This window comes from Melopsittacus undulatus, chromosome 8 (assembly GCF_012275295.1).
Source record: "Melopsittacus undulatus isolate bMelUnd1 chromosome 8, bMelUnd1.mat.Z, whole genome shotgun sequence".
NCBI classification, from domain to species: Eukaryota; Metazoa; Chordata; class Aves; order Psittaciformes; family Psittaculidae; genus Melopsittacus; species Melopsittacus undulatus.
The window spans coordinates 36,182,642-36,201,396 of NC_047534.1; the positions used below are offsets into that span (position 1 = coordinate 36,182,642).

At 37.9% G+C, this 18,755-nt stretch overlaps 1 protein-coding gene across 3 annotated transcripts in view; it reads left to right on the forward strand.

Annotated features, from left to right (window-relative positions):
- CMKLR2 (chemerin chemokine-like receptor 2) overlaps window positions 1-18,755 on the forward strand; it is a 28,666-nt gene that overhangs the window by 2,530 nt on the left and 7,381 nt on the right. The window contains exon 1 of one of the 3 annotated variants that reach the window (XM_031045138.2): window positions 6,305-6,516. The exons of 1 other annotated variant lie outside the window; for it this stretch is intronic. The gene's annotated coding sequence lies outside the window, so the exon portion shown is untranslated. Of the gene's footprint in view, window positions 1-6,304; window positions 6,517-9,612; window positions 9,749-18,755 lie in introns of those variants that run through there. One more of the 3 variants, XM_031045139.2, reaches the window with a different exon arrangement.

The window sequence follows — 18,755 nt, forward strand, 5'->3', positions numbered from 1 at the left end:
ATTTTCCTAGACAGAGTCTCAGATTTCTTCCAACAGTTGGGTTCAGATTGTGAAGGGAGAACGTGACGAAATCAAGGTCAGCCAAACTAGCTGGCAGGAAACTCACCTAGGTTTTCTGTTTGCTGCATATGTGCTTTGTATGTTCTAATTTTAAAAGTCTAATTTATCCTTACATTGTTGTTTTGGTAATCGTTGTCAAAAGATCTGAGCTAAGTGCTGACTGATTGTCAGCAGCTGACGGCTGGGGTTAGGGCCATGGAGGGAATACTATTGCCAAAGATCCACAAAGATTGACTGCTAGATCTAGCCTGGATTCTAACAAGCACTGCAACTTTCAGGGCAGTCTGAGTACATGCATAGATTTTGGAGCACTTCACATTCTGACTAAGCTTTGGAAAGGAGGATCTTTTCGACTTTATAGCAGAATGGATGATCCAAAATGGCTGGCACTACATTAAAACCTTTAATTACAAGTGTAAAAATCTCTTAGAAGATTTTTTATTGCTTTTCTCTGAATGTTCTGATGAAAGCCACAGTCCAGTGTCTCATGTGAGACTAAATGGAGCAATGGGCTTATCTGTGATACTTATTTTTTCCCCTTTAATATCAATTAGTTATATTTAATAATAAGGGGTTTTGAAGTCAAAGAAAAGAATTCATCCTCTGTGTAAAAGGCAAGGCTAATCTTTTCTCAGAACAGAGCTTGGTTTTTTTTTTGTCTGCTTTACTTAGATTGGGGTTGGCAGATTGCTATTATACATTGATTTTCCTTATTATAAGCATTCTTTTATTTTTAAAATTAAAAATATTTTTTAAAAATATTAATGATAATACCACTTTGGTATGGCATTAGAATTAAATGGAAGCCAAAAAGAAAATAAATTTGATCTTTTTTTTTAATAGAATCCTGTTTTACAAGAAGGCAAACTTCTCATGAGCATTCTGTGCACTTTATTTAAAACTGAGCTAGGTTTCTTATGTTGTACTCAATGTTTTGTAAATTTTATAAAAAGAGCTTTACTTAACAATAAAAGCATCCTCACTATATGGAATATTAGCTTAACCCCCAAACTTAATGAATAGTCTAAAGGTTGTTCTTTCTATTTTTCATTCTCTCGCCAGATGTACCTTCTGAAGATTAAAAAAAAATCAAATTAAATTATAATTTTAATTGCTTAATAATTTAAACAACCAAAAAGCTTAGTGTGATTGGATAGTGACCAAAGAACTTTAAAATACCTTTTAAAACTGAGGGTTATAAAAAGGGGGTTTGAAACTCATGGACCAAGAAATTTCTCTTAAAAATATTTTACTTTCATGTAGTCAGGTCATTAATTTTTAAAAAGTTACTTGAAGTACTTTGCAGTTTGAATCTTTTTGCATATCTTTGGCTATTATTTGAAAGCAGTGCTTATGTTTTCAGAGTTTGTGGGTTTGCGCTTCTTTTTGTGCACTAAAATTGCTTTCAGTAATATATGTCTGTATACATGTACTTTGAAGAATAAAGAGATTTTGATTTTAATAGTGCTTAGCAAAACTCTGAGGTACTCATGCTGATCCCAGGGCGTTCTGCTATTGCTGTTACAGCTGCTATTGGTATTTGCTGGCAGGTCATTCAGAAGGAACAGCTGATGTGACAACTTTAAATGTGTTACTTTAAACAATATGGCTACAAAATTTGTCCAAATTCAGTGTTTTCAGAAATTTTCTGCATGACAGGCTACTAATGTTCTTATACTACATTTCAAATCCATACCCTAGCATTGCTGCAGTTGTTTTGAATTTGTCTGTTAGCTTAAATTAACGTGTTTTTAGGACTTTCTGGTCTAAGAGAAACAGCAAAGGAATTAAATCAGCAGCTGTGAGGTTTGTGTGCCATGACTCTAACACTGCATGAACTGTTTTTTTTGCTGGATGAAAACTAACGATCTGTACCTAAGACAACATGGAGAAGACGTGGTCTTAGTGTCTAGAGAGCCCACTTGTGAAGCACAGTAAAATTCACTTGAGTTAAAGGGAAATTTGTCTCCAGATCCTTTTCCTGTTTGTAACCTGAAAGATCATGGGCTTTCAGAGAATGCAGCGTCCATCAGAAAATGCTGCAAAGTTTACTGTTACATTCACAGTCATTTCTCTCTTCTGTTAATGATTGTTCAGTCTGTTAAACTCTCTGAAATAACTATGCCTGGTTTTTTAGGGAAGTGACACAAACAAAAGGGCTAGCTCAAGAAGTAGGTCAGGGGTTGCCTGTAGGTGAATGCTCATGAATTGCAGGATATTCTTTGACCTTCATGTTGTGCATGGAATTTTTTTTAGATTCAAAAATAGTCTCAGAGTTTCTCAATTCTATTCGGCATTATTTCCTATTTACTTTTTAAAAACCACCAATTTCAAAATTGACTGAGTAATATAGTCAAATCATCCCTTGAGAACTGGCAAAGTTTTCAAGTATAATTGTTCATTACCAAATCACTTGGAAATGCATTATAATTTCCAACATGTACATGCTGGAAAATACAGTAGAAAGCCATAAGATGACTATTTTCCCATGCTGAAGGGAGCTCTATGGAAAAAGTCTTCAACTATGAAGGGAACAAAGATCAACAGGTTCTTGTATTAACCAGTCATATAACATGATTGAAATACACTTACATTCAGAACAGAATTATTCTCATTTGCATGGCAAAATATTGTGATTAGCATGGTTTAAACCATTCTTTTTATTATTATAAATAAGGGACAAAATTAATTTGGATGTTTTAATCAGATGTTAATGTGAGTCTTGAATATTTTAAATAAGTATAGTAGATGACTATTACTCCCTTCTAACCTACCTCACATTCTATCCTGGTAGGAACTCCAAGGTACTTTTGTAAAAGTAAATATTAATTCCCATTACTCAAGCAACAAATAATGTGTTTCTGATACAAAGAGGTAATTTTCCAAAGCTTCCTGGAAAGTTATTCATTCTTTTTTTTTAAAAGCATTTTCAGGCTGCCAGAACTTGAGAACCTGCCTTGACCTCTCAGAATATTCTAAATTAAATGTTTGTATCCATCCATTTCAGTGGAACTGTTCTGGTTTTAAATAGATGCAGATGGATGTTAGATGATACTGAATGTAAAATGCCTCAGCAGCTTCCTTGTCAGGGAGTTCCAAATACATATACTATTACATTGAGTCACTGGATGTTCTGCAGTCAATTTAAGGTGGGGTTAGAATGTATTCCCAAGGTAGTTAAGTATGCGTTATTTTCCTCTGCACTGACTGTTCTAAATCCTGTTACATTTTTTTAACGTTCCCACAATAAACCGCATATTTTCTTACGTCTGAGAGCCAGCAGACCCTCTAGCCTGCTTTATCCTCAGAATAATTTAAAGAAAGATTTCTTTATCCTATTTAGGAAAAAAGCAGACAATTAAACAAGAGAAGTTCTGTGGGTTTTTTCCAAGAACAAGACTTAATTTTAGGCCAGGAATGCTGATAAGGAAAAGCATCTGCCTTTGAAAAAAAAACACTTTCTTTTATAGTTTGAAAATATAGAGACCTTTTCATGGAAAAATTTTTAAAGAGATAAAGTGGGAAAAAAGAACTTTTGATCAAAAAGCTTTTGATTTTTCTTCAGCATTTCATATACTGTTACTCGAACTGTAGTGGTTCTTTGGACCAGAGTTTAGTCTCTTTTTCTAGTCCATCAGTAAAACTTCTACATTGTTGGATGGTCTAATATCAAAGTTATCAGAATTCACTTTCTGATTTGCACCCAAGCTACATACAGTTGGTGTAATTCCCCTTTGCCTAGTTTCTCATTTTGAAATGTGCCCTTCTCTTACCTTTAAAAGAAGGGAGCCTATTTGTCTTGAAAAGACAAGGGTCTACTTAAGTAGCCTTTACAAAAAATGCTGCAATTCTAGTCTCTACTAAACAAAAAAAATCCAAGTGAGACGGGTTTAAAATAAACGTTTATGTGTGTTGGTACAGCTTAAGGAGTAGCACTAGAATGAGCAAATAAATACAGGGAGTTTTAGCTGCCTCTTTCCTTAGACTGATTTCCTATGCTTCCTTTCCTGACCCCAGTTTTGCTTTCATTTGAAGGCAATGGAAGAGTTAACATTGCCTTTATAGACTGACTCGTTAACAAAGCATTTTTCAGAGCCTTTAATAATAGGCTTTGCCAGTATCACAAGCAGCAGATCTATTGGGGTTTATAAGGTCCCATCTCATTAGGCTGAAGAATGAGTAGGGTTTAGAAGCAAAACTGTTCTCCCCCTTGGGAGGGATCAGAGGAAAGGGCAAGTGTAGAGCAGTGGGCAGAAACTTGCATTGGTTCTCCTCAGTCATTTCTATGGATAAATAACTTAAATCCCCATGGAATCAAGGTCACCTGGCACCTTTCATAAAATATGTTTTCATCCACTATGTGGGGAAAAAATAAATCTGACAAATGTAGCTGACTAAAAAAAGCAACTTTAAAAATACAAATGAATATGTGCTTAAACCACTGACCACAGCTTCTCAGAACTTCCATAGCTGATTGATTGATTTGGATTTGATTTGCACCAGCTTTACTCTGATGTTCAGGAACCATTCTCCATTGCTGCCAAATTGAAAACCTTTGCATCTCCATAAATCCTAGGGAATGTCAATAGCTGGTCAGTCTGACAGCGTAACCAGCAGGCTCCACAATTCCACGTGTGCATGGATATTTATCTTAGTTAAGATTTTTGAGTAGTAGTGCTGCAAAGATACAACCTTGCTTGATCACATGAGGCCTGTATAGGTACCCTGCCTGTTAACATGTATTTTCAGGGAGCTGTCCCTAATATTGTATTAACCCTCTGATTTTCTCTGTGTCTTTTGCAGGGAATCAGAACTCCTTTTCAATTTCTCTGAAGTTTGTTAGTGTTTAAGACCACCTCTGTCAGAGTGAGCACAGTAGCCCAGAGTAATAGCCTAGCTGCAGAACAATGAGGGGCTGGAACTTGTAATGTCTTCTCCCTGTGGATCTGCTTGTTTTGTGCATTGTTACTCATCACAACAGGATTCAACAATTTAGCTGTGAATTGTTAATAAATGAATGCAGACCAGGAAACTTAAATACTTTTTGGGTCACTGAGTCATGTCTGTTGTGCGTAATGCCATAGTATCATCCCGTTTGAGCTGCAGATTTAGGGTTTTAATCAAAAGACCTATCACATAAAAGGTGGATGATCGAACCTCCAGAGTTTATACTTTAAATGGGAAGTAAGATCTCAGGTCTTTGAAAGAATAGGTGTAGGCAGCTATGCTTCTCCCTAAGACGTTTCTAAGTGACTATAGCTTCTGGTAATTTATGGGATGTGGAAAAGTACAGGTTGGTTAATCCCTATAGCAGTACTAAAGAATGTGAAATGCGTAGTGAAGCAACTAGTTTTGCGTAGCCTTATTTCTGTTTCTGTAATCTCTGTAGTTCTCTGAGATTAGTTTTACAAACACTGGCATTCCTTTCTATGGGAGGAGACAGACCTTTTGCTAAAATGGAAAAATACTGTTGTGAAGTTGACTATTTATCTCTTCAATGACTTTAATCTTTAGCACTTAAATACATGCCAGAAGGTTTGTTGTTAAGGCACCCTCAGAAAATGCCATGGATTTCAAGTTGCGTTGGGGTGGCAGATATAGTCTCTTACTTGAGTCTCCTATGAATACAAAATTTGAATAGCTGTAGTCTAAAAATAATGTAGAAAATAATTCCTGATTTTTTGTGGAAAATGAGAAAGAACACAAGTATAAAAGCAAATTCTATAAAAGCAAAAATAAAATCCTGCTTCTGGTAGTATTTTTCCAGGTATCATTCTTCATGATTAAGAAAAAAAACCCCAAACCATCTTTTTTTCCCTTCCTTGTAAGTTACTGTCCAGTATTCACAGTTACATAGAATGTAACACGCTGCTGACTTTGTTTGCAGGAGTTACATGAAAGTGCTGCTTTCAAAGATCCTGCTCAAACTTGTATGTATATACATACATATACAAACACATACAGCAGTTAATTTATATGCTTATGTGTTTTGACCTGACTAAAGTAATAATTACATGAAGGATTTTTGCCTTCTGCAGAATTACTGAATTTCTTCAACACGTTATACATTAAATTCTTCAGATTTCTAATATCAGCATAGAAAGAGGATGTGGACTTGCCTGAATGAGCCAAACCTTCGTGAAGTGGTTTGTTTTAAATGTGTTGCTAGAGAATTTTGTCACAGTTGCTGACTATAATATATAGTGTGTAGTTAAGCCTCAAGCAAACATTACAGCTTTACCAAAAGGGTAGGCATGAATAGTCATTAGTTTCACAGGAAGGGAGGAAATTACCGTTTTCCTGATTGTCTAGTAGTTAAACTCTGTCTTTCCAGAGCCGATTTTAATCCATGAAGTGTTAATTCAAACAGTGTGGACAGAGGAGCAGTAAAGTTTGGTTGGGTTTTTTGGTTTTTTTTTTTAAACGGAACTATAAAACCAGCTGAATCCTCTGAAGGTAAGTAATTTCATTCTTGTGTTGATTATCCTAAATTAACCCTAAATTAACCTAAACCAAATATCTTTTGTCTGACCTAATTTGCAAATACATGGTTGGTACAACTTCATTGAATTAGTGCACATTGAATTCAGAGAGGGGTGTTCATTAGTGCTGAGATTATCTGCATATACTAATAGGCAGTTTGATAAGATCCCAGCAGTGGGAAATAATTGTTAGAACTATCAGGCAATTTTTTGGTAATGTAGGTAAATTAAAGTTACTTTGGTTTTGTTTATTGCTTTTTAGTTTGTGCTTTGGTCAATACTGGTAAAATATTTCTGAAAGTTTTTTCCATACATCCTGTGCTTTTGCTTTGTTTAATGGGGTTAAAAAAAAAGCCACAAAGAATCAAAGGTGCTTTTAAAATTTGCTTTTCAATAGACCTACTTTATTCACTGCTGGGCAACTCAATGTCTGTTATTTTTATGACAATGGTCTCCTTTGTTGGTTTTCCATCAGGTATAAAGTAGTATTTCTCTGCTTTGCAGGTCCTGCATGCACTGTATGTTCATGAATGCATGTCCCTGTTCAGTATAGCTCTGGCATAGTGCCATACTTAACACAGAGTAAAAACTTCAAGATTACTTTAACTTACCTGTTGAAAAAGCACAAATGACATGGTAAAATAAATACAAACTCCAAGTAGAAAAAGGAGAAAGCATGAAACCAAACAAACTACTTTTTTTTTTTCTTAATAGATTTTTTTCCAAGCGTATACCTTTCACTTTTCTCTGAAGAGATCACACTCATAAAATTATGTCAATGGTTAATGGGTTGCATGAAAGTGTGTATTAAAAAAACATGTAATTTGGGACTCGCCATTCCAGTTCTACTGTGTCTGAGCATAGAAGGAAGTAAACCAAGGAAAATTTTAGGGTCCAAGTTTACATTCTTCAGAGACTCAAGATTCCCACTGTGTTTAATCAGAACTGTAGAAGAATAAGAAGCTGTATTTAGCTCTACATAGAAACCAGAACAAAATCTTCTAGATTGAGTGGAATTTTGTCTGCAAAATTCTGTTACCTTTTTTCTTTGCTCCCAGTTACATATGTTGGTTATACTGTTCAAATTGGGTAATTGCTCATTAGAGCAAAAGTCCTTTTCAATTGAAAAGAATCAAATTTAGGTAGGACAGATAGGTGGAAAAAACTCTTTTAAATTCACTAATCTGTTCTTGAGGGGAAAAACCCTAATTTTCTATTGAAACATACTGGCACAAAATGTTTTCTGGATCCTTAGCTGTTGTGATTTCTTATTTGGTACAGTGGTAGAAAGGATGAGGAAAATTGCTGTGTGAGGTTTAATCCTCCCTTGGTTCTGAAGGATGAAGGGACTGAAGTATCCTTCCCAGTACATGCTGAAGTAGTCCCAAGCCTGTTTGGTTTATGGTGAAGGAAACATTCCCTTCAGGACAATTCCTCACTGCTCAAAACTGCTAGCATCCATTGTGCTATCCAGAATGCTCTCTTCACTGAGGTGAACAATGTTTGGCAAATATGTAGCTCTAGTTTGCTTGCTGAGGTTTTTTTCTTTTACTGTAGATCGTGGGTGAGGGTTATCTACCCAGTAATTTTGTCTTTTATCTTACTGAAATAGTACTGAGCAAGCCCTTGAATTAACATTCAGTAATGGCTTACAATAACTGGATTTGGCAAAGAGACACACAGACTTGCGCCATTACAAGCAAAAAAACCTCAGCAAATCTGCTGTTAAATAGTGCCTGTATTTACCTTATCCCAATATTTACAAAAGATGGTATCTACTATTAAAACAGCTTTAATCAGTGAAGGCTCACAAATCGGTTACCTAAAGAAAACAGAAAATCTTTAAAATACAAGAAATAAGTGAGGTGCCAAATCAGTAGGTCCTTGAGTCTTTCTATACTCTTTCTTAAGGCACCCCCCTCCTTTGTCATATATTAACAGGAGTCATACCTCCCTGCCCTTTCCTCATGCTCCAGGGACTGTCCCCACCTTCACCCTCCTTTCATTTGTAGCTTTTCCACTTCATGTACAAGCTATCAGCATTTTAAGTTATACTGTCAGAGCAGAACAAGCTGTAATGGAGGAGTGACAACACAGGGTAGTTTGGCTGGAAGGAGGTTCTGGTTCCTGTAAAAAGGACCGGTGGACTGTAAGAGAGCTGCTTATGACTGGTAGCCTTGCTAACCAGATGCTGAAGTTTCAGTTTTGCTGCTTTTCACTAAGCACTTCCCTCTGTTTTTTGGTTTTGGTATTTTATTTGCTTTCCTGATTTTCACTGGAATTAACAGAGTTGGTATCTGGAAAACTTGGAATTGAGTAGATTCAATCAGTGCTGAATGTTGTACATGTTTTGCATTAATGACAGAGGAGTACTACTGTTGGGTTATTTCTTCTCCTGGAAGATCTGATTTTCAGTGAGGGTGGACTGACAGGTGCTCAACCGATGAGTGTGGTACCGTCAGAGTTGGGTGAGGCCATTGTATGTAGACACTAGTGGAATAATATTCCCCTTTTACTGACTGAGAAGCTAAGTGACATTCAGATCATGAGGTCTGGCCACAAAAATTCAGCAGGCTCTTTATGGATCTGGGAATCAAGCCATGATGTCTCCTAAAACCCAGTTAAAATTTCTGACTGGTGCTCCAGTGACAAACGGAGGCACTAAATAGTGATGTTTTGAGGAGCTCACTTCTGTCTTATGCACAAGATTGATCTACTAATTGTAAATACAAAAGGAATTTATCTCACCGTAGAGTCACAAAATTATGCTTTCAGTGTGATTTTTTAAGAATCTTTCTGCTCATTCAACATTGTATTCTATAAACCAGAGTGCTTACAAAGAGATACTGTTCGACCTCATCTCTGTATAACAAAAAGCAGCCTACAACTGTAAGGTCTTTTTCTATTCATCATTCACCACATCTGTTGCTTGCTTGGACACTGACCAAAATGATTCATGAACTTATTTTGGTGAAATACTGGGATTATGCAGAAAGCCAGTATTTCAAAACGGAGGAACCAACTTCCTCAGCTGAAGACACAGAGTCTCATTCTGCAGCTTTATTAGGAGGAAGGCAGTAGCCAAGTAAAGCAGCTGGGATCACACTGAAGTCACTCTGAACTCTGCAGATCACTTCATTCTTCCTTCTGCTACAGAGCTCACATCTCTGATATACAGTGTGTTTCATTCCAAAGAACTAAACAAGGTAGGTCAATCTCTCCGTTATATTTTAAACCTTTCTCTCCCTCTCTTCTAAATGTGTTTCTATAGCTGCAACACTTGCAGACAAATCCTGTGAGGTAGTGTAGCATATACTGCCTAAAAGAGCTTCTTGGGAGAAAGAATGTGATACTTATTTCAGCAAGAGAAGATATGAAAGTACGTGTGAATATAATTTTTATTGACTTTGGAATGTGTTTGTACACGCTTCAAGGAGTCTTTTATCCTGTCAGAGAGTGGTAAGTGACCTTGACTTAAATATCTTTCTCCCCCTAATTCACCACTCTTGTGTGTTGGTTTTAATTTTTGGGGTTTTTTTTTCGTTTGCTTACAGATAGTATGTCACCTATAGCAATTCCCAGTGTTATTAGAAATAAGTACATCAGTTCTGATCAGAACAAATTATAGAACAGAAACTGGAAATCATTTCAATTTAAGTAGCGGCGTAACAAAATAATTCTATAGAATTAGTCATGTAGAATTAAAAAAGGCTTCTATGATCTGAGCTGGGAGGTGAGTGTGTTTTCCCTAACCATCATGGAATGAGGTAGAATGTGGAATGAGGTAGAATGTGGAATGAGGTAGAATGTGGAATGAGATAGAAAGCTGTCATTAGGAGCATGGGAATGTTTTTCCTATGAAGCAACAAGAAGGTTTGAAGCCTTTTATACTACTGCACAGTGAGGCAGGGCTAGATTCCACCTCCTGTTCAGACTTGGTGATAGCAATGTCATTGTCACCTGTGGCCTTTCTAAATGTGATCTTGCAGAGACAAACAATATCCCAGACTGTTTCTGCAGATTTACAGAAGATAAATAGATTGTCTATGAATTAAAACACATTTGCTTTCCAGCTGAATAAAATTGTATTACTGGACAATTGCAAATGTTTATTAATTCATAGCTAAGGAGAAGTGAGTGAGGGTATGTCAGAGTAAAAGAATTTGTCAGATGAGGTTTGTAGAAACCGATCTAATGATTAATTGGTTATGACACCTTACTTTCACTAGCTTCATATTATTATTTTGCCTCAGCTGAGCTAGGAAGTGCAAATATTTCAAACCCCCAATTTACTTTTGTTGAATGTTACTGCAGCTTCTGCCTGAATTTAAAGCATTATCAGCTGCTTATGCCAGGCAGACATGATAGAGATCCTACCAAGTTTAGTGATAGGGATTTTATGTATGTTATGAGTCCACTTATATATTAGAGTCCACTTTTATTGCACTTAGAATCTCTTTGAGTGTACCATAGTGGAAGTTATTTGACTCTGGAGAATGAACTTATGGTTTGGATATTCTAGTCGCTTTGTGGAAAGGGATCATAAGTCAGGGAATCTTTTTGTAAGGATTCCTAGACAGGATCTCACTACAGATTTCTACTGCACTGTTGGCACCAGAGGAAAGCTCTTGATGACAGTAATACAATTTGTATGTGCTATAAATTATCATAGAATCATAGAATGTTTTGGATTGCAAAGGACCTTAAGGATCACCTAGTTTCAACCCCCTTGTCATGGGCAGGGACACCTTCCACTAGACCCAGTTTCCCAAAGCTCCATGCAGCCTAGCCTTGAATGCTGCCAGAGATGGAGCAGCCACATCTTCTCTGGGCACCCTGTACTAGTGTCTCACTACTCTTACAGTAAATAACTTACTCCTGATATCCAATCTAAATCTTCCCTCTTTCAGTTTAAAGTTACTACCACTTCTCTATTACTACGTGCCCTTTTAAAAAGTCATTTTCTCCAGATTTCTTTCACCTTTAGGCACTTGAAGGCTGCTCTAAGGTCTTCCCAGAGCCTTCTCCAGGCTGAACAAGCCCAACTTTCTCAGCATGTCTTCATAGGAGAGATGCTCCTGTCCTCTGATCATCTTTAGGGCCCACCTCTGGATTCACTCCCACAGCACCATGTCCTTCTTATGTTGGGGCTCCCAGAGCTAATGCAGGACTGCAGGTGGGCTCTCATGAGAGCAGAGTAGAGGGGGCAGAATTGAACTGCTGCTCCTTGTGATGCCATCCAGGATGTGGTTGGCCTTCTGGACTGCGAGTACGCACAGCTAGCTCATGTTGAACCAGTTTCTCATCAGTCAATACCCCCAAGTCCTTCTACTCAGGGCTGCTCTCAGTCCATTCTCTACCCAACCTGTATTTGTGCTTGGGATTGCCCTGACCCAGGTGCAGAGCCTTGCACTTGGCCTAGCTGAACGTCATGAGGTTTGCACTGGCCCACCTCTTGAGCCTCTCAAGGTCCCTCTGGATGGCATCCTTTCCCCCCCGTGTGTTGACCACACCACATAACTTGTTGTCAGCAAATTTGCTCAGTGAAGGTGCACTCAGTCCCACTGTCCATGTTGCTGACAGAGATGTTCAATGGCTCTGGTCCCAGTACTGACCCCTGAGGAATGCCACTCATCACTGCTCTCCACTTGGATGTCAAGCTGTTGGCCACAACTCTTTTAAGTGCAACCACTCAGGCAATTCCTTATACCAACTGATCCGTCTGTCAAATCCATGCTTCTCCAGCTTAGAGACAAGGATGTCATCCAGGACAGTGTCAAATCCTTTGCCCAAGTCCAGATAGATGATGTCAGTCACTTCCTCCCTTATCCACCAACACTGTCACCCCATTGTAGAAGACCACCAAATTTGTCAGGCCCCTAGTGAATACTTGTTGACTATTACCGATCACCCCTTTATTTTCCATGTGCCTTCAGTCATAGGAGCTACCCCACCACATCTCCATGATGCCAAGAAGATCATAGATTATAAATACTCCCTTTTAATTTTCAGAAATCTTTCTCTGCAGAAAACCTAATGAAATAACCATTCTGAAATAGTCAGATTTGTGTTTATCTCTGATAGATTCAAGAGGAAAATTTACATCTCTGTTTCCCACTAAAGACAGCTTGCTTAAAGAATTTTCTTCTCCTTGTGTTTCTTAAAAGCCACTTGAAGTTTGTGATCTGTTCTAAGGTATTAGTTTGTTATTAATAATGGCTATTCCAAGCACAATCCAGCTAGCTTTGCAGAGAAATGTAGTCTGTTGAAAGGTCACCTTGTTAGCTCATTTATTCATTTTGTCTTACAAAATGTGCCAACAGTTCAGCTGTCTCTTACTGTGGTGGCTGGTTGTCTGGCTAATTTTCACCCATTATTTCTGATAATGGTGTGATTTGTGTTCATTCAGTCTAAAGCTAGCAGTTTCATAACAGTGCAGGGCTATGTTGTTGCTGGCTTTGCAGAAGAGAGCAGAGTTTCTCATGGCCTGTTAAAGAAGAAAGGATTGCTGTTACTGCAGTGGACAGTGTCCAAGAGGCACTTGGTTTTAGAAGAGAAGATGCCATCATGCACAGATCAATCTCCTACACTTGCTACTACTTTTATAGTGTGCTTGAGCATCCTAAGACAAGAAGGGAAAAAATATCTCCTCAGAAGAGCCATGCAGTACTTCCAGGGAAGGTAAGCTTATTCTTTGTATCTTCCGTATGTTCTAGAGGTTGAGGATCTGGAAACAGGAGCAGAAAGCCCTGTACCAGCCCATGGCTGTTCTTTTCCAGAGAGAATTTTTGCTAGCTTGCTGCAGCTCTCTTACACTATTTTACTTCATTACATTCTGTGGATGAACTGAACAGACCTGCTGCAGATACGATACTTTTTCGTAAGTTGGCTCAAAGAGCAACTATCCAAACCCATTGCTACAAGTCAGGTTTGATTGCAAGGATTATTTGCAAAGGCCAGCACTCTAGAAGTCCTTGCCAGGAACGTGAACTAGTGAAGAGTTTGCAACCTTCTCCTGCTTCTCCAGCCCAGGCTGTCTTCTCCCATTTTTGGTACTTCTTGAAGAATGTATTTTGAGAATCACAAGATGCAAGTATGAAGAACTGACACCTTTTTTCTCTATCCACGAAAGATATTTGCCTCTTTATTATTTTGTCAAGGTCTGAATCCTGCTGCCAACTCTACATTTGAATCTACTGTTTGGCTTTGGGCGAGATAGTTATGTTCCTTTCCCTACTCTTCTCATGTCTGTTTATTTTGTTTAATTATATACAAAGCAGGAATTGTCTCTCATTACCTGCTTGTAATGTCTAGATCCATTTAGGCTTTGATCTCAAAGGCCTAGGGTCTTTGGGTACTTTCCCAACATAAAATACTTGCTGCTTTCAGCAAGTGTGAGCCTGGCACAGAGTTTTATTCTTTTCTGAAGCCTAGACAACAGACAGTAATGAGTAGTAAGTCCTGTACCATCAATGTAGCATCACTTTCCACACTCTCATTTCTCCTTTATAGTAATCCTTTTTTAATGAGCTTAGCCCCACATAATTTTCAAGAGGCATTTTAGAAATGTTAAGAACTGTTGTTGATTTAAGAAAACTGAGTAGCATGTTGTTGACGTCCTAAACTCTTTAACTGAAGGTGTTGTACCATATCTGTTCAAATGAATCGTGATTTGCGAAGGTAAGCAGGAAGCCTGTAAAACCTGTATTTCCAAGCTCCTAATATAACACCTTAATCATAGGTGCCATCTGTTCTTGTCAGTGCTAGAGAATGTTGCCAATGCCATATCAGGGAGATAGATAAATATCCAGCCTTCCTGAAACAGTATTAATAAGGTGAATTTTGTAGTTTTGCAGGGATACAGGCAGTGCTTATTTTAGACTTGACCTTAAAGAGTTGGCTTTGTAGGAGTAGCAATATTAGAGTTACACTGATACTGAAGTAGACATCTTTAATGTATTGTACACAGCGAACCCAGTTCAAGAACTACAGAGAAATGCTTGAAAGAGTCCAGCGCAGAGCCACAAAGATGATGGAGTGGAACACCTCCCTTATGAGGAGAGGCTGAGGCAGCTGGGTCTCTTTAGCTTGGAGGAGACTGAGGGGTGACCTCATCAATGTTTACAAATATGTAAAGGGTGGGTGTCAGGATGATGGAGCTAGGTTTTTCTCAGTGATATCCAGTGGTAGGACAAGGGGCAATGGGTGTAAACTGGAGCATAGGAGGTTCCACGTTAACATCAGGAAGAACTTCTTTACTGTGAGAGTGACAGAGCACTGGAACAGGTTGCCCAGGGAGGTTGTGGAGTCTCCTACGTTGGAGATATTCAAGGCCCGCCTGGACAAGTTCCTGTGTGATGTACTCTAGGTTACCCTGCTCTTGCAGGGGGGTTGGACTACATGATCTTTTGAGGTCCCTTCCAACCCTTGGGATTCTGTGGTTCTGTGATTAACTGTGAAGGCAAAGTATGTTATCAGCTGGAATGTTCTGGTTATATACTAGCCAATTTTGGAACTGGATGTTCTGGTATACCCATGCAAGAGTGTTGTTTAGAGTAATATAACCATAACAATGTTACAATCATGTTAGAAGAAACTGCTGATGTAGCTTTAATGAGCAAAAGAATAAACCTAGAAGAACAGAGATATATTTAGAAGGCAGTACATAAGCAAGCATACTGTTGGGAGTGACTGGGAAATTAATATGTGAAATGGAATAAGAAGGCATATTTGAGGAATGAGTTACGTTGTAATTTTCTTTGGGGTTAGCTTCTAACTCTTCTTGTCAAGATGATGAAGTATAATGGATTGTAAGCTTCCTTATCTGGTATTCAATAGAGATTTTGTACCTTGCTGGAGAGGGTTATTTTCATATTTCCGTAATGACCTGTTGTTACCCTGCAGTAACTTTAGAATGGTTGTTGTCTAACATATGTTAATTGGCCTTAAATCAGTCTGCTGAGACAACAGCTAATAGTCTGAAAGAAATCTCTGCTTTTGCTCTTTATTTTCTGCTCTCACTTTGCTACTTCCTGTTAGAAGGGAACTGTGGTTAAAGCATGTGTTTGCTGGAGGAGCACAACCATTTATAAAACATGCTCAGAGCTGCATGCTCATGTAATGGTCATATGAAAGCTAATCAAAATCTTTTGTCACAAATACATTGAACAGTTGCAAAGTTAAAATTTCAAATAAATTTTATATGAGAAATGTAAAAGCCATGCTTGATTAGAAATACAAGCACCCATGATCTTATCAGTACAGTCACTCTGAAGCTGAGGCACTTGAAAATTTTAAATCAGGTATCTCTGTTACTTGAGGTATGTTGTTATTATGCTGATTTATCACCAAAGAAAATACTGCTGGTGTTTGTGGAGGAATAGAGAACATGTGAGAGTTCTGTGGAACAATATTTCATTAGAGTGCATATCTTACATGCTGAGGGCACAGCCAAAATGATATATCATGTACCTGCTGGCTTTGTCATTTGAGAGCTGTGCTTAATGGCTCTGAGGTACTTTCTGTGCCTGCAGAGACAGATTAATTTATATGACAAATAAATGGTGAGATCCAGATCCCTTTTCAGTTTAGAGAAAACAGACCACAGTCTGCAAGGGCTGCCCAGGTAGGTGCTGGTTCCTTCCAACACAGAGGGCGTGATGGTACACCCTCTTTGGGAAGGGGAAGGTCTGCCAGAGGTGAAGCTGTGGTTTCTGTGCTCCATCATGAGCAAGGGGACAGTTATATTTAAGAAAGGAGGATATGACTGTGGTTGAACCACTAGGCAGGTTTAGCACCTGGTTTAATCGGAGATTTCCTGTAGGTCACCCTCAGCCTTCTCGTCTGTAAACAGACTGATGATACTTCCCACTTGAGCCCAGTTCCACTAAGGGTAACGAATACTGAGGTCTTTATGAGTGGTTATGTAAATACTTCAGCAGTGCTGAAACATGCAATATAGGACCATACTTTAAATCTCAAGTGGCACTGTTTACCTAAACTTCTATTTTTACCCACTTGGAAGAATGCTTAGATTTTGTTTTTTTGCTCCCCCCCCCCCCTTTTTTTTTTCTTTCTTTTTTCCTTCTTTTTTTTTTTTCTCAGAATGGAGCCACTTTAAGTGTTTCACTTGTCATTTTCTTGACTTCATGGGATATGTTTCTGGTCACATGACAGACTTACAGTGGTTACAGCAAATCCTTACATTCAGAAGGAATATTAAAAATATATATTTCTACTTTTAGCTGTATTAATGGAAGGGAATAAGAGCAGGAGCAGTGTTAACTACACAGTTACCAAGTGCCCTCTCTACAGCTTCCCCCCATCCAGTGCATATCCCAAGGACATCTGAATTTTTTTTCTTTTTTGGGGATGGAAGTCTTGGTGCTTTGGAACAGCATGAAAATAAATCAGTTTTGATGATATGCAGTTGCTGGTTGCAGACATTTGAATTACCTGATCGTGGAAATGGTATGCTGCTCAGTTGCAGCAGTTGTCTGGATGATTTTTTATATTCCAACCAGACCTACTGTCAATTCTTTTCCTGTTACAGCATTATTATTTAGATATAAAGCTATTTTCTCCATTGGTTGTTTAACATCTCTATGGCAGCAAAAGTGAAGGTCTGAAATCATTGCTTTACCAGTATTAACTGAGCCTGCTCTGTAAGGGTTTGTTAATCCCACTGTAACACTCTGCATAAAATGTTAAGAGGCTATTATTGGGTCAAATGACTTCAATACCACAGATGAAGTGGTGTGTTATGACTAACAGGGTCATGTTTGGCTTTGCTCAAAGTTAGTTGTTTTTGGCATTAATTGTAGGAGATTTTTATCTAGTACATAGTATCTACATATCTAACACTGCTTCACTGAAAGATATAATGGAGAATGATGGTTATTTGCATTCTTGTCTAGTCTGCTAGAACAAACACATCTATATTATGATTTGAAAAGGTTTCTGATCACATACCCTATCTATTGTAACCCATTCTAGTTGCTGAATTCAGGATGGCTTATAAAGTTATTGTTACCATACATCTAATGATGATTAAAATGATATACAAGAGGTAGGCATTGTATATGTGTATGTGAAAGAGAAAACATCCACACAAGCCTTGATTCTGTTTTTGTGTATACTAGTAAAAAATGCTTGTTTCCCAGTAGCTTTGTCTGCAGGGCCAACTTTAGGCTTAAATTACAGCATAGCTATGATTTAATTTTGTAGTATGAGTGTATCAGGCACTTCCTATTATAGGAATGTTTCTACATGGAGGCAAATGGTCATCTTAGCTTTGTTCTTCTGAGGCAGAAGTATGAATCTATGACTGTAATCTCATTGGTATTCCTCATGATTTTTAGGATCTTTTTTTTATGTCTTTGTAAAATACTTGCCAGAAGCATGTATGTACTTCTGAGAAAATTACTCAGCCTTCTGTGTTTTGAACTTTACAGATAAACTACTGGGTTATTTTATGCCTATGTTTTCGAAGTTAGATAAATTCAAAATTTAGCATCTTAAATGCCTGAAGATATTTTGAGGTTCTTATTTCAATAACCAGACAAACTTGCTGAGACACAGTGTGACAAGAAGGCTTTAGGTGACCTTTTGAGAAACCAGTTGTACTCCAACATTCGACTCTTGGAAATGACAAAAGTTGAAGTGAGTCAACCAAATAAGCTTTTGTTTAGCCATAGATGATACGTGGAATGTGATAAGCTCAGAATTATTCATAAAGACATTAAAAGGTGGGTTTATGTAATATATTTAAGTCATAACATATGAAGTTAACTGTTGAGGTAGCCAGCTCTGCGAGCCATATTTTTCCTATTAAGTCAGGACACACTGTTGTGACCTCTGAAATCAATTTGGCTGGCCAGAGGCTCTGAGCACTGTTTATGACACTGAACAAATAGATCTAAGGGCTACAACTCATATATTTGTGTTAACTTTTAACCAACACAGAGAATGAATAAGCTCTTCCATTGGACCTCTCTGTAAATATCATAAGTAATGAGGACCAAATGTGAGAGAGGGGTTGTGCAGTCCAAACATATGGCATAAACTACCACATGTAGTGTAATAAGGTTGGAACCTAACTTGTTTGGTGCTTAGAGAATTCAAACCCCCAGGAAGACAGCATCAAATGAAGTGAGTGGAAATTGCAACTGTTTTGTTTGTTTTCTCCTATTTTAGACTGAAAACGCAATGTAA